General features: G+C 36.0%; 1 long non-coding RNA gene across 11 annotated transcripts in view; it reads right to left on the bottom strand.

Annotated features, from left to right (window-relative positions):
• Positions 1–3,973: 3,973 nt before the first annotated feature.
• Positions 3,974–13,382, bottom strand: part of LOC115494983 (uncharacterized) — a 127,239-nt gene continuing 117,830 nt past the window's right edge. For 9 of the 11 annotated variants that reach the window (XR_012055636.1, XR_012055634.1, XR_012055629.1 and 6 more), the window contains one exon: positions 3,974–12,293. This is a non-coding gene — a long non-coding RNA (uncharacterized lncRNA). The remainder of the gene's footprint in view (positions 12,294–13,382) is intronic. The other 2 variants (XR_012055630.1, XR_012055631.1) reach the window with 1 other exon arrangement.

Below are 13,382 nucleotides of genomic sequence, written 5' to 3' on the forward strand. Positions count from 1 at the left end.
TCTGTAACCCCAGTACATAGCTACGATTGGTGAGAAGTAGTCTTGTCCTTTTCCATGGATGAGATTGGTCCTGTCCATCCCTCAACCGTCTTGTTCAGGAAGCATTTCCTACATATGCACAAAAGAGTAAAAGAGGCAGTAGAAAGGTTATTTTTAGGAGAGTAGCTGGAGATAAGGAAAAGCTTGAAGGCAGAACAGGAAAACTCTGAACGATGAAGGTGGAATGGGAGGAAACAGCATAATGCTCTTTCCGTAAAAAAAAAAGTAGGGCTGGAAGGGACCTTGCAAGGTCAGCTCCTCCATGGCTCTGCCCCAAGGCACAATCAACTACATGTATGTGTCATTCTTGACAAGCATTTGTCTAACCCATTCTGAAGTCCTCCAGTGATAGTGCCACTCCAGCCTCCTCAGGCAACCTGTTTTGTCTTGCCATTGCAAACTGCTCCTTAATGCACAATCTGAACCTCCCTTGCTGTGTTTTCAGAGTATTACATAGCCACCAAAGGGAGAGCAAGCAGAGTATTCCCCTCAGTCTTTACACAGGTAAAGCCCACTTCCAGGCCTTCTAGGGCATCTGAAGAGGTGATGTATCCTCCTGCTTTTATCAGGATTGTCTTCAACTGATTTGTGTTTTATTTGAAGTCCCAAGCTGGACCTAATAAGCTACTTGGGATCTTATAATTGTTTATAAGAAAAGAAGGATAATCATGCACGTGTCACAGTGTGTGCTCCTTTTCCATGCTTCCATATGGAATGCAAGCTTTGGTTGTAAAAGCAGTATCACTTAGTGATAAAATTTAAGCTCTGTTTGGTTTTGTTTCCCTCAAGATCACCTAATCAATTGTTCATATTTCTATGGCTGAATATTTCTCTGTTTTTTACTGTCTGTATTGAATATAACTTTTTTCCAAAAATATTTATCCAGTTTGTCAAAAACACTTTGAATTTAAGCCTATCTTCCAATGTCATATACAAATGTAATAAATTTGTTCAATTCTGCAATCCAGACTTGTTAGCAAGGACTTTAGTTCCTCACAGAGCTCTGCAAAATGTATGTTTCTACATTTAAGAGAATGCCATTGATACTTTACTCTCTGTAGTTTCCAGGCAATTCAAAATACCTAAGTAAAATAATCTTGCTTAGAATATTGTCATGTGCACGACTTGTTCTATTGTCTTGGTGATAAAGGATGTACATAACTGGTACCTTTTCATCCCTGCCAGGCTATAAGGGTGTCACAAAAGATCAAAAAGGCTATGCAAGCATTTACAATTTTATATTGTTGCAGCTAACCAAGAAGTTATTCAGTTCAACTGAATTTTAAAAATCTGGTTTTATTTTGAAGATATTAATCCATCCAAGAAGGACATTGATCTTGTCAGAAATTCCACTTATTTTTGTAGTTCATCATCCAGAGTTAGGAAATTTACCAAGCATATAGGAAATTTACCAAGCATGTTGGAAATTTTGATTCAGCTGCCTTTTTGTCTGAGGACATTCAGCCCTGATGTTCTTCCACTCAATGCAAAAAGCATAATAGCCAAAACCATCCTAAGTATAGAAATGATTGCTATGAGATCATATAATATTGTGTAGAAAAAGTAGGACTACTGGCAAGAAATATTTAGGAGATGTTGCATCTGGATTTCCACAGCTTGCCAGTTATGTCTGCCTCTGAAGGCTGAAGTGAATGTCGACACTGACTCTCAAGAGATGAAATTCAATTTTATTTCCTGAATCCTGAGAACCATTTTGTAGTAAGGGTCATAGGCCACAAATGACACATTCATGTCTGCTTTGTAAAGAATTAAAGACATATTTTTCAGCAAATAATTTTTTCACATAATCTTAAGACACCTAGCCCTGTTAGGCAGTGCTGAATTTTAAAGCACTAAGCTAGGAAGGAAAAAGAAACCATCACTGTTGTGCAAGTTAAAAGCTGCAAATATACAGAATGTGCAGCAATAACTTATGCTTGCCCTAGAAGAACTTGCAGTGATGCTGCACAATAAACAATTTCTTCAGTGTGAACATGTTCAAACCTTCAGGTATTTGATGTTTGAAATCTCTAGCCTTAAATGATAAATAATAAAAGAGCAGCATCCTGCATGTTGGCACCACAAATTAGTGTATTGCAGACATATTTTCATTTCCACTCTACCACGTTCTCTAAAGACAAAACTTCCACTAAGATTTCTGACATGACCTAGGACAGAAGAGTGTGAAACACCCTAGCAGGGATAAGAACTGCAAAGCAAGATGAACATGAGAAGCAGTTCAGCCATGCATTTCAAACTGAGAAGCTGAAATCCTCCAAGGTAAATTTTCTGATATTATGACTTTATGTATAGAATTACTCAAAAGGGACCTCAGGTCATAGCTAATCACTTCTCCTCATGTAGGAAATCCACTATTCAGTGCATTTGTTGCAGAAGCAAAACTCTGCTCTCACATGAAAGACAAAATACCCACCTTCACATCACTGTTACAAACATCAGAGGTTGATGTGCTCTAAGCAGAGGATGAATCTAGTAAAATGATGATTAACCATCTGTAATATTACGTATAAAAGAGTGTATAAAGGTATTGCAATGGGAGTTTGCTTTGATTATAGTATTTACCTCTGGGTAACTCAGGATATAAAATGACCTGGTCTGTTCCCATGTTTTTTTTTCAATCTTCTTAGTGGGAGAAAGCATTGCAAACCACTCTCAAGGGCAGGAAGAAGGGAAAAGGGCTCTGTCCTTTTGCTAGTACAACCCTGATCTGAAACAGAGTTGCACACAATTGGTGATTCTGGTATTTAGGGGACTGACATGCTTTATCACACCTGGTTTTTCATCCTCAGACATCCAAGGGTCTCTCGGAGCACCTTACATCTTCTGTCACTTTAAAATCACTTAAACCTCAAGAGAAAGGTGTGAGGCTGGTAGCATAGTAGAAATGGAAATTTCATGTGAAACAAAAAGTACTCTTTTACAAAAGTTCAAAATTCAAGATCCTCCAAACTCCCACAGAGAACCTTTATTTTCAATACCATCTGCAGAGAAACATTTCAACATATTGACCTCAAAAAATAAAATGCTTTTTTATACGTAGACTCTGGTTATAAATAACAATACATAAAACAATTTTTTTATTGACTAAGTCATTTTGTCCACCTCTGTGTCCAGTTTTGTCATCAAGTTTCAAATTCATCATCACATATTTGTACTGCTGCTGTGAGATGATGTCTTGTAAATCTCATTTGTTGGGGTTTTCTTGGAGTCAAACTCCTGTTCTCAAAGCTAAATGAGAAATTCGGCTGAAAGGGAACGTTAGGACCCCATCTATGCATATAGGAAATCAAGAAATCAAGTTCCCAGAGCAAACTTGAGATAAGTTCCTTTTATCAAGGTTTTTGAAATTTGGCTTCTGTTTTTTCAGTTACTAGGTTTGTCAATATTGCATAGAGCCCAAAAATTTACTTGAGAAGTATACTAAAAACATTTATTAAAATTGAAACATTTGTATATCTGAAGAACTCTTCTTTTTAGCTAGCAGAAATTTTCTAGCCATAGTACTCTTAAAGGTCCATTACCTTAAAAAAAATTTTGTAAAAATGAAAAAACCTAAATCATATGAAAATATTACTGGGGAAGGTGTGTGTCCTATCCCGCATTCCATTCTCAAACATTTGGCATTAGGAAACAGCATCAGTCCTATTCCAGAATTATAAAGTTTGATTGAAATTTGGAAGAAAAATTCTAGGAAAGTCACATAGAACTTGAATGAGTAATGATAACACCATGAATTATTTCCATTTTCAGAACTTAGTTCTGTTTGACTAGCTGGATGATGGATGATTGCTTCTTCATTGTTGCTGTGCCACTATAAACTCAAGAAAGCAAACAAAAATGCTGATGGATCAGACTTTTTGCCAGTTACCTCACAAGCTGCAGATTCACTACTACACAAAAGAAATCACTGAAATGTAAGGGTAATCAGAAAAGTTTATTTTGAGAAGCAAAATCAGTACAATGTCAAATATTTCTAAATAGCTCAGTAATCATAAAACACTGATGTCAGGAAAAATAGTTGCTCATTCTTCCTTTCACACAAACCCACAGTAATTTGGGCCTAAATATGGTACAGGAACATGGCATTTGCAGAAATTTGGATGAAAAAAGTTATCTTCTTTTAGATCATCTTTTTCAACAAACAGAAGCATTAGCTTTGCAAGAACAGAAAAAACTCAGTTCTGTGATACTTAGGAAAAGAATTTTGCTTTTCTGAAGATCAGAAAGATCTGAAAGATCTGAAGATCACATCCTCGTTTTCAGTCTTGCTGTTCCATTAAAGAAATTTTGCTATACATTTTCCAAGTATCTAGTAAGACCTCACATCAACATTACTGTTTTCACATGGAAGAGTCTCCTTTGTCTGCTAATGCACAGAGCCTTCACACTTTTATCACACAATCTGATTCAGGTTGGATGTAAAATCCAACCTGTCGTATTACTGGAAATAAAACAGTACATTCTGCAAAGCTTCCTTAACAAGACTGAAAGTCTCATCTCACCAAACATGTAAAATGTGCAGACTATATCAAAAGGTAGCAGATGTCACCTTAAGTTCTGATTTTTCACTAGAGGCATCGCCAACAAACTTCAGAGATCTGCACTGATAAACAGGAGAGCAGAATGGGCTACAGGGAGCTCATTTGCTGCTTAGCTGCTCTTAGCTGCTCATTTGCCTTCTGTTTTGGGCTGATGCTGGGCTGGACTAAGCCTGGGTCCTGCACTGGGAATCATTTATTTCAATTAAAAATTTAAAAGGATGAATGGGTGAGATGGCACCAGGTTGTTCATACCTCCATCATCCTCATTCATTCCCAGTCTGCTGAGTATCACATACCCCAAATCCTTGTCATGTTCCAGCCATTCTCTAGGGTACATTGCATGTCTTTGGGGTCTGAAAAAAAAACCCCTTAGGGGCTTGAACAGGCACTTTGTGTCACCTCAAACACTGTAATGGCCTGCATCTTTTTCTCTCCCTGGTGTGTCTCAGATATCAAGACAGAACCCAACAGCTTGAGAAGTGGGCACATGAAAATGTTAGTTTGCTGCTTGCAGTTCAAAATGACATGTAGAATTTCCCTAGCTTACCAATGGTTGCCAATTTTTGTGGCAACCTAGGACAATGAATACTGTATAAATACCTTCTGCATTTGTAGATGAAGAAATTGTCAAAGAGAAATTAAATGAAGATCATAATGCTGACAGCTCCAGTTCCATCACTGCAAATTTCTAGTATACAAGTATATGAAAACATGAAGCAAATAAGAAGCAGCACATTTCTATAACATTAGTTCATTGAATTCCATCGTGTACTGTAGAAAGGCATAATAGATGCCACAGAAAGCAAGATGATGGTCTTTTATTTTGGGTGCAACCCAGCAATTACATAACCTGTGTTCTAATGACTGCATACTGCTCCATCATTAAGAAGAAAATTTCATTTTATTTAAAATTATAATCACTAAATCCAGTGATTTCTGATGAGCTGTGTGAATGTGATTTACAATATTGATTCTACCATATTCAAGTAAGAAAATAAATGCTAAAAGAAACAATGCTCAAGATAAGTATATTAGAAAGTATTTTTGTGAGGGATATTAGTAAGCTTTTCCTGCTTTTTTATGATTAACATCTTTGACATTTTACATGCAAATGCCAAAGAGCAGAGATAAGCCAAGGTAGAACATAAAGGACTAGAATGCCACTCAAAAAAATGCTTACTAGTATCTTTATTACCAATAGCTGCTGTCAGGTTGATCTACAGTCTTACTAACCATATATTTTGTATTTCCCATGGAAGTTGTTATTCATATTTCAAAATAGCCTTCATAAGAAAGGGAAGACTTTTTCAGATATTGCAATTCAGAGATCACAGGCTGTCTTTTCAGTCTCAGGCTCCATTCAGGCTCACAGGATAGTCCACTGTAATAGGACTCAGAATACATTAAAGGCTCAAAAAAAAGACATACAGACATCACTGAATATTATGAAGGAAATAAAGGTGAAACTAACCAAAGAGTTTCATCAAAAGCTGATAGAAAAATTTTAACTGAAATGTTTAATTTCAGTGAGATTCATATTAGCAGAAAGGTGAGAAAATAAAGTACTAATGACTATCAGATATAAAAAATGTTACATGTGTCTAAGAGGTCCTAAATAATTCAAAGAATCTGGGGTGGGGGGTAATTTTTGAGTGTTTTTTTTTTTTTTTTTTTTTGGTGGGAGGAGTATTCTCATACTCTGAATAAAAGACTAGCTAACAACTATCAAGAAACTGAGGGCAAAGTAAATTTTTTACTCCAGAAGGTCAGAAGCAGCACCAGCAGCTGGAGCTGCAGAAATTTTACTTGAGAGCTGATAGTGCTTAGACAATGATGAAATGCGCATGGGGAAAGCCAATAACATCCTCTGCTGCTGCAATTTAAATCAACACGCATTTTGTCCTGTCCTATCACTTCAGAGTTGGAGCTCTTGAACACATTCATATGGCTTGAGGTTTTTACTAAAAGTGATAAGAACCCCTTCATTATAGCTCAGTAATCAGGAGTAAATGAGAGGGGAATCAGGCTAAAGGTAATAAACCACACAACTGTTTGTGTGGCTTGGCAAACTTATTTTTTTTAAAGCTAATGTTCTGAAAGCGAAACATTTTTCCATGATATTGTCCAATCCTAATAAATGTAATTCAGAAAATTCCCCACCTCATTATTTAGAGGAAACATTTTTTTATAACTAGGATACTGAGGACCCTCCATACCTTGGGGAGCTAATTTTAGTCCTTTAATACAGTATCAAGATGATCATTAGAAGTTCAAGGATAAAAAATAGCTAAGAATAGAGCCAAATGGATTTTCAAAAAACATTCATCCTGAAGTTAATGATAAATTTAAGAATAGCTAATGTTAAGAGCTCTTTATAAAGTGATTAATTAAGTCTGTCAAGTAGTAAATCCCAAAATCTCTAGAACTTTTTCCAAGTAAATGCATCTACAATTTCATATACAGTAGAGGAGAAAGAAAAAAAAATAGGAAGAAACTTTTGGCTGTAATTTTAAAGTCTACTCAATGGGAAAAAAAATTCTGAGTTGATGTAGAAGCAAACGGATTGGCTAAAAACCAAAAACATCAGGAACCCCACTCTCATCAAACTGGGAAAAAAAAGTTAAAATATAAACATTGTAAAAGAACTTTTAAATTTTGAAACAGCTAAAAACCTTAGACTTTTTCAAAGAAAGTACTCCAATTCAACATTAAGTACTCCATCCATTTCAGTATATGAGTGCTTTTGCTTAGCCCCAAATTAATTTACTTTTTTCGGTTTTTGCTTTCAGCCTTCATCCTCCTTTTCCTGCCTCTTTGTTCCCACACAAACATGCTTAGTTGAGGAGTTTTCACTTATGTCTTTCCCATGCTTTAAATGACCGTGCATCAAGGACCTTGGCACATGTACATGTGTAATACTGGAGTGTATTGCCCTGATTCATGTTTTTGACCTGAAGAGTATTAATAAGCATGGGAAAACACATTGTACTAAGAACGATTAAGCATGATTAAGAACACCTCTGATTGAACACCTCAGCAATAGCTAGGACTTTTGAAATTTCTTACAAAATTTTAAAGCTCATCTGCTCAAGGTTTCACCTGTGACTTAAATACTTTCCAGCGTTTGGGAAGCCACTAAAGCAGCTAGCAATAATGTTATTACACCTAATATAAATGTTTCAAGCTTCTTAAGACCATTTGGCATCTAAGGCTAAGACTGAAGAAGATCAGCTTAATACGACAAATCAGGCTACTTCACAATGAAAGGCCTCTCTTCAGATGACATTTATATATATGAGCAAGTAAAATTGTCATTTCTTCTCTCTTTTGGGACTCATACTATGGCATTCTGCTAGCAGAGAACTTCCTTGCCAAGAAAGCAGGCCCCATCTGTCATTCACTCTTCTTGTTTCTCAGCAGAGTTAAAAAGCCTGACAGTTTCCATGAATAACAATGACACATGCTGTTCTATCTTGCAGAGAGACACAAATTTTATTGATGAAAACAGGGTGGCAGGGGGAAAATCCCTCAGTGTTTGAAGAGTTTTCTTAGCACTGCTTATGTCTGGTTTTGAGTGAAGATGTAATTGCCATTGTATGTGTCAATGAACCTGCTTATTGCTGTTGTCAGGTAATTGCTGACCTAAGCACTCAACTAAGGACAAGTTTTCACACAAGTCTGCTCTGTAACCAACACCCCATGCTATCACAAGAAAGGTTCTTCTGTATCTCGGCTTCAACAGCTTTTAATACATAGCTCTTGGCCATGCAGGTGCATCTGCACTTAAAAAGCTACCTAAGCACAGTTTTTGAACACCTTGAAAAGTATCCAGAAATCATAGCAGAGATGTATGTTTTGAGGGAGATGCTCAGAGACAGCATGTAGATAAAGTGCTTTTTCTGTTATCAGTGATTTTCTTGGTAGGTTTAACAAGCCTAATTGCACAAATCTATTTATAGACGCACATCTATACTACCTAATTTTCAGAAAGACTACATCTACCTGTTTAATGATAGGGTTTTTTTTTTTTTTTTTTGTCAGTGCAGAAGACAAGGCAAAAAAAAAAAATCCAAGAAAGAACAGTTTACCCCAAGCTTATCTAGTTTTTGTTATTAATAATGCAACACTAAATCAGTCATTGGTCAACCTGGTGTTGGCCGATAGCTTATTAAACTCACCTATATCTTGTATGAAATGTTTTTATTAAAGAAAAGAAGACAGCACTGTGCATATAGACCTCTATTTAGATGCACTTTTTATTATTGGCATGAGTTATTTGGTATTTTGTTTTTCCTTCATCTCTATTCTTGAACTTCTGTCAAGTTAACTGAGAAATATGCTTACATCTTTAGGAGGTATGCACTGTTTCAGATTATAATTTGATATACTTTTTTCCCCCATAAATCTATCTTCACTGTGTAAAATTCAGCTGTTGTAGAGGCTGATCAAACATTAGTGTTTGGTAAAAGTGATGCTGAGTATTATATTAAATCTTGGCACAAAAAGAGATACATGCAAATGACATTTTGAGAGCCATCACCAATAAAGGAGAAGCTGAGGAATATGGGAAAATATAAAATAACTTGAGGACTAGAATAATAAAAGTGAAACTGAGTATAGTTTGGGATAAAATCATATATAAATGTCCTGAAAACAGAAATAATAATTTGGAATGAAATTTTGGCTAACAGACTAAAATTTCATCAAGAATTAGAGGAAAGCAACTTATTTTTTTTTTTAATTTGTTGCATCTGTTTGGCTAATGCTGTTCCTACCTCTGTCTGAAACTCTCCAAATTTCAGACAGAGGTATCACCCTTCTAGTCAAGAGCCAGGAGTAATTTCTTGCCTAGTTTTCTAATTGTTCTTTTAAGAATTAGTATTTCTAAACTGGATCTTTTTGAAAATGCTTATCATTGAAGGTTCTGATGGCTTAGTTCCTTTGACAAATCAGCTGCTAAATGAAAAGAAAGGGAAGTAGGCATAGCACAGAAAGAAATATTTTTTCTGTCCAACTGAAACTGCTATTGAAACCAAGGGTCAAAGTGCCTTTTCAGGGAAGCAATAATGCTGCCTCTTCATATTGGGTCACTCATTGTGTACTGAGTCCCACAAGTTTACTATTTCATCTCTAGCTGATTCAGATCAAAGGTCCAGAATGAGAATACAAAATAGCTCTTTAGATGTTTGTTTGCTTATTTCTGAAGCAAGAAATCTGCGTCCACAACCCGTGTCACTGAAGAAGGACACTCTTGATAAATTGAAAAGTGCCAAAGTTCCTCAGTGTATATCATGATAAATTCAAACATGAAAATTCTACTTTTGGTGGAAATTCACCTCATAAAGTTCCAAGTCTAACAAGGTCTCAAATACTGTGGTTTTTTTCATGGCTGGAATGTCATGTATTTTGCATGGCCAAAGCTCCACTGAAGTTCAGCAAAACATTACTTGCTGGTAAATTTCAGAAAATTCTCTCTCAGAAAGCCTACTTTAGAAAGAGGATACCTGAAGTAAGGTGGAACTACACTTTACATACTTTTATTTTATTCATGTGGCATAGTCACAAAATGCTTAAAATTCTGAAATATTTAGCTTCATAAGGGACTCATACATGAGTTGCCAGTATTTTGGAGCAGAATCTGTTTTGAAATATGACCTGTCATGGGCAGGTTTGGTTAGTAATACTCCTTGGCTGGTACACACCCAGATCTGTATCAGGTAGAGCAACTGAGGAATCCTTCCCATACACACAAAGCATGTCCTATAGCTAATAACACACAAAGCATGTCCTAAAGCTAATAACTCCTGTTTCAGCTGCCTGTGTCTAAAAGACAGTGAACCTAACAATGTGAACTGTGTTATGTCCTCATTTGAGGGAATACTAGGAGATGAGTAATATGCGGCATGTCAGTATGTGCAATCATTTTGTTGTATTTCAAAGTGCATTAAAGGTTATTTTTAAAGATATTTTTCTTAAAGGCATCACAGGAAGGAGTTAGCCCCTTTGTGGAAGACAGCAATAGAATTTAATAGCTGAGGCTAGTGTAGAAATGACACAGTATGAAACATGAAATTAATGGTACAATAGCTTTCAAGATGGAATCAACAACAAAAAGCTTCACCAAAGCAGACTACAATTCTGCAGTTTTGAAATACACCCTGAGACAGTTCAGTAAGAAAAGATTTTTATGACTAGCAAAAGTTCATAAATAGAGGAAAGTGATGATGAGGTTAAATAATTTTAGAAGGTTAGAGTTGTTTGATGAATAGGAATGTACTAAAACAGCTTCTTCACTGATCATGTAAAAGATTTTTTTTTTTTGGTCATGTTTGTATTTCTAAATAATGTCTCAAAAAGGCATTGATTTTGCAAGTTTGACTTTTGACAGCTTAGTAAGTATTTCTGGATAAAACATCCTGTTCTTTTAAAATCTTATGACTCTGAGGTTAGGCTCCACATAGGTAGGGTAGAGATAGCAATATAAAGACACTTAGGCTTAGGATTCAAGTGGTATGATGAGTGCCAACAGTGCAGTTGCAGTTACAATTGGTAGCTTCATGGTGGAGCCAAAAGCATGAGCTTTACACTTACTGCTGAGACAGAATCAGAAACATAATGTGTCAGAGCATCCAGCTTCCTACAGGGTAACTTAGTGCCAGCATACCCTACAGAACAGTGATTTCTTAAACTAAGCTGCAACTGAAGTGTGTCAGGAAGTCTGCTTCATTACCTGAAATAGCTAGTTGTTTTTGTAGTGTGCCAGTCAAGTTTCATTGCTGATGAGTGTAGATTATATCATGTCACAGCAAGGGGAAAAATCCATTTCAGAAAGGAAATCATACAAACAAAGCCATTTCACAAAGAGTTTAGATTATAATCAAGTTTCTTGGGGACAATCAGCATGTTTGATTTTAGATAAATTCTTTCATATGCTGAAGAAAAGCATCATTCAGTGTAAAGCATCTTAATTGAGATGAAGTGCATAAGGCATTCATTTACTAAAGTATCATTCCAAAATCAGCTTCATAAAGCAACGTGTATTTTTTCCTATTCACAAACGTGCTTTAAAATATGAAGAACCATATACATCAATTTTTAGTGAAGCACTGATCTCATTTCCAAAGCTGAAAGCTGTTTTGTTCATTATTACTTTTTAAGCATTATAAACTTTAATGTTGAGATACACATTAAAATAATATCAAAAAATAATTACATAAAATTAAAACAATTCTGGTTATTTTTGTACTAGCAATGTACAGTTTTTTAATGAAAAATAAAAAAGCATCAAAACTAAATTCATAAGTGAAGCTTGAATATGCTCCCTAGTTCAGGATAGATTATCCTTAGAAGGAGAATAGGTGATTCCCAATGCACTTCTTCTTGTTACATTGGGGATACCCAAAAGAAAACAGTTTATTACTACAGATTATTAAATTTCTCATGAATTTGTGGAAACAGAGTTCAGATGGCAAATTATTAATGTGGATCAACCACTGAGTGTCACAGACAGTTCAGACTATTTGTTACAGACATAGGAGAACAGTCTCTTAAACCAATTAAAAGTATTTGAGAGAGATGGCTCCTTGTTGTTGCAGGGGACAGTACAACAAGTCTTATGGCTTTGTGAACCTTACTTTGGAAACTTACCAGAAGAACTCACTTTTGTCTGATTACAGTGGGTTACTTCTTGTCCTAAAGCAAGCAAAGAACACACTTAGTTGAGGAGCCAAGATTTCAATTCCTACTCACATCTGGAGAAGATTCCTTTGACATTGCCCAAGTTTTGCCTGGTTGATTTAAAAATTAACAGTATCCTCCCACTGTTCTCTGACAGCGTCCTCACTGGTAATTAACACTCTAGCAATGACATTTATTTCTCATTTAAGTGTAATAACAGTGTGTCACTTACACAACTTTCTGGAGATAGAATTTTCATGGCTGTGACCTTTAAAAATACTTATAAAAGCAAATGAGCTATGAAAACAGGTTTTGTTTGTCTGTATGTGTGATAGTCACCCAGTATACTAGCAATTAGGGAGAACATCCAGTTTTAGGTTGTATGTGCAACAGGCATGCACATCCTCTACTCATTTCAGAAGGGGTACTTCCTATTCAGAGGTAGATACAGAGTGCTAACAGAGTACATTTTTATATATAGCTGTTGGTCTATCATACCCAGACCATCTCCATTCATTGAAAACATTCGTTTAAACACTAGATACTGAAACATACATTGCGAGCTGGTAGTGAATTTCCATTTGTCTTGGTGTTAGAGGTTAAGTAAGCTCTGAAATAAGATCAATCCTGAGAAGTACTGTTTGAACTAAAATATACCCTTCTAATTTGTAAGCTCTTCAGTTAAGAGATGTATGTACTTATGCAGTATTTCAGATATGGGAGATAAGAAGCTGGAAGCATTACTACAGCTCAGGTGAGAGTGAAGGCTCACAGGAATAAGCACAAGATGCTGTGCCAATTGCCTGGAGCAAAAGTAAATATGCAACACTGAATTGCATTAAATTCTCAAGTTGTATGCTGCCTCTAATGACATACTTTTGCCAGAGTTCACTTCAATAGTAGAAGATTTCAGGATATTAGTGAAGTTTTTATTGCAGCAGAATTTATTACTGTGAGTGCTACAGACATGCTGCTGTTTGCATAGCTGGAGCAGGGTGCAAGATCTGTTTCTGCAAAAGAGTGTCCCACATCCCCGTAAGGGAGGAGGCTGGCCAGTGAGATCAGGCTGCATTTCTACTCATTACTATAATGAACTAGTGGTCT

Source organism: Taeniopygia guttata, chromosome 4 (assembly GCF_048771995.1).
Source record: "Taeniopygia guttata chromosome 4, bTaeGut7.mat, whole genome shotgun sequence".
Taxonomy (NCBI): domain Eukaryota; kingdom Metazoa; phylum Chordata; class Aves; order Passeriformes; family Estrildidae; genus Taeniopygia; species Taeniopygia guttata.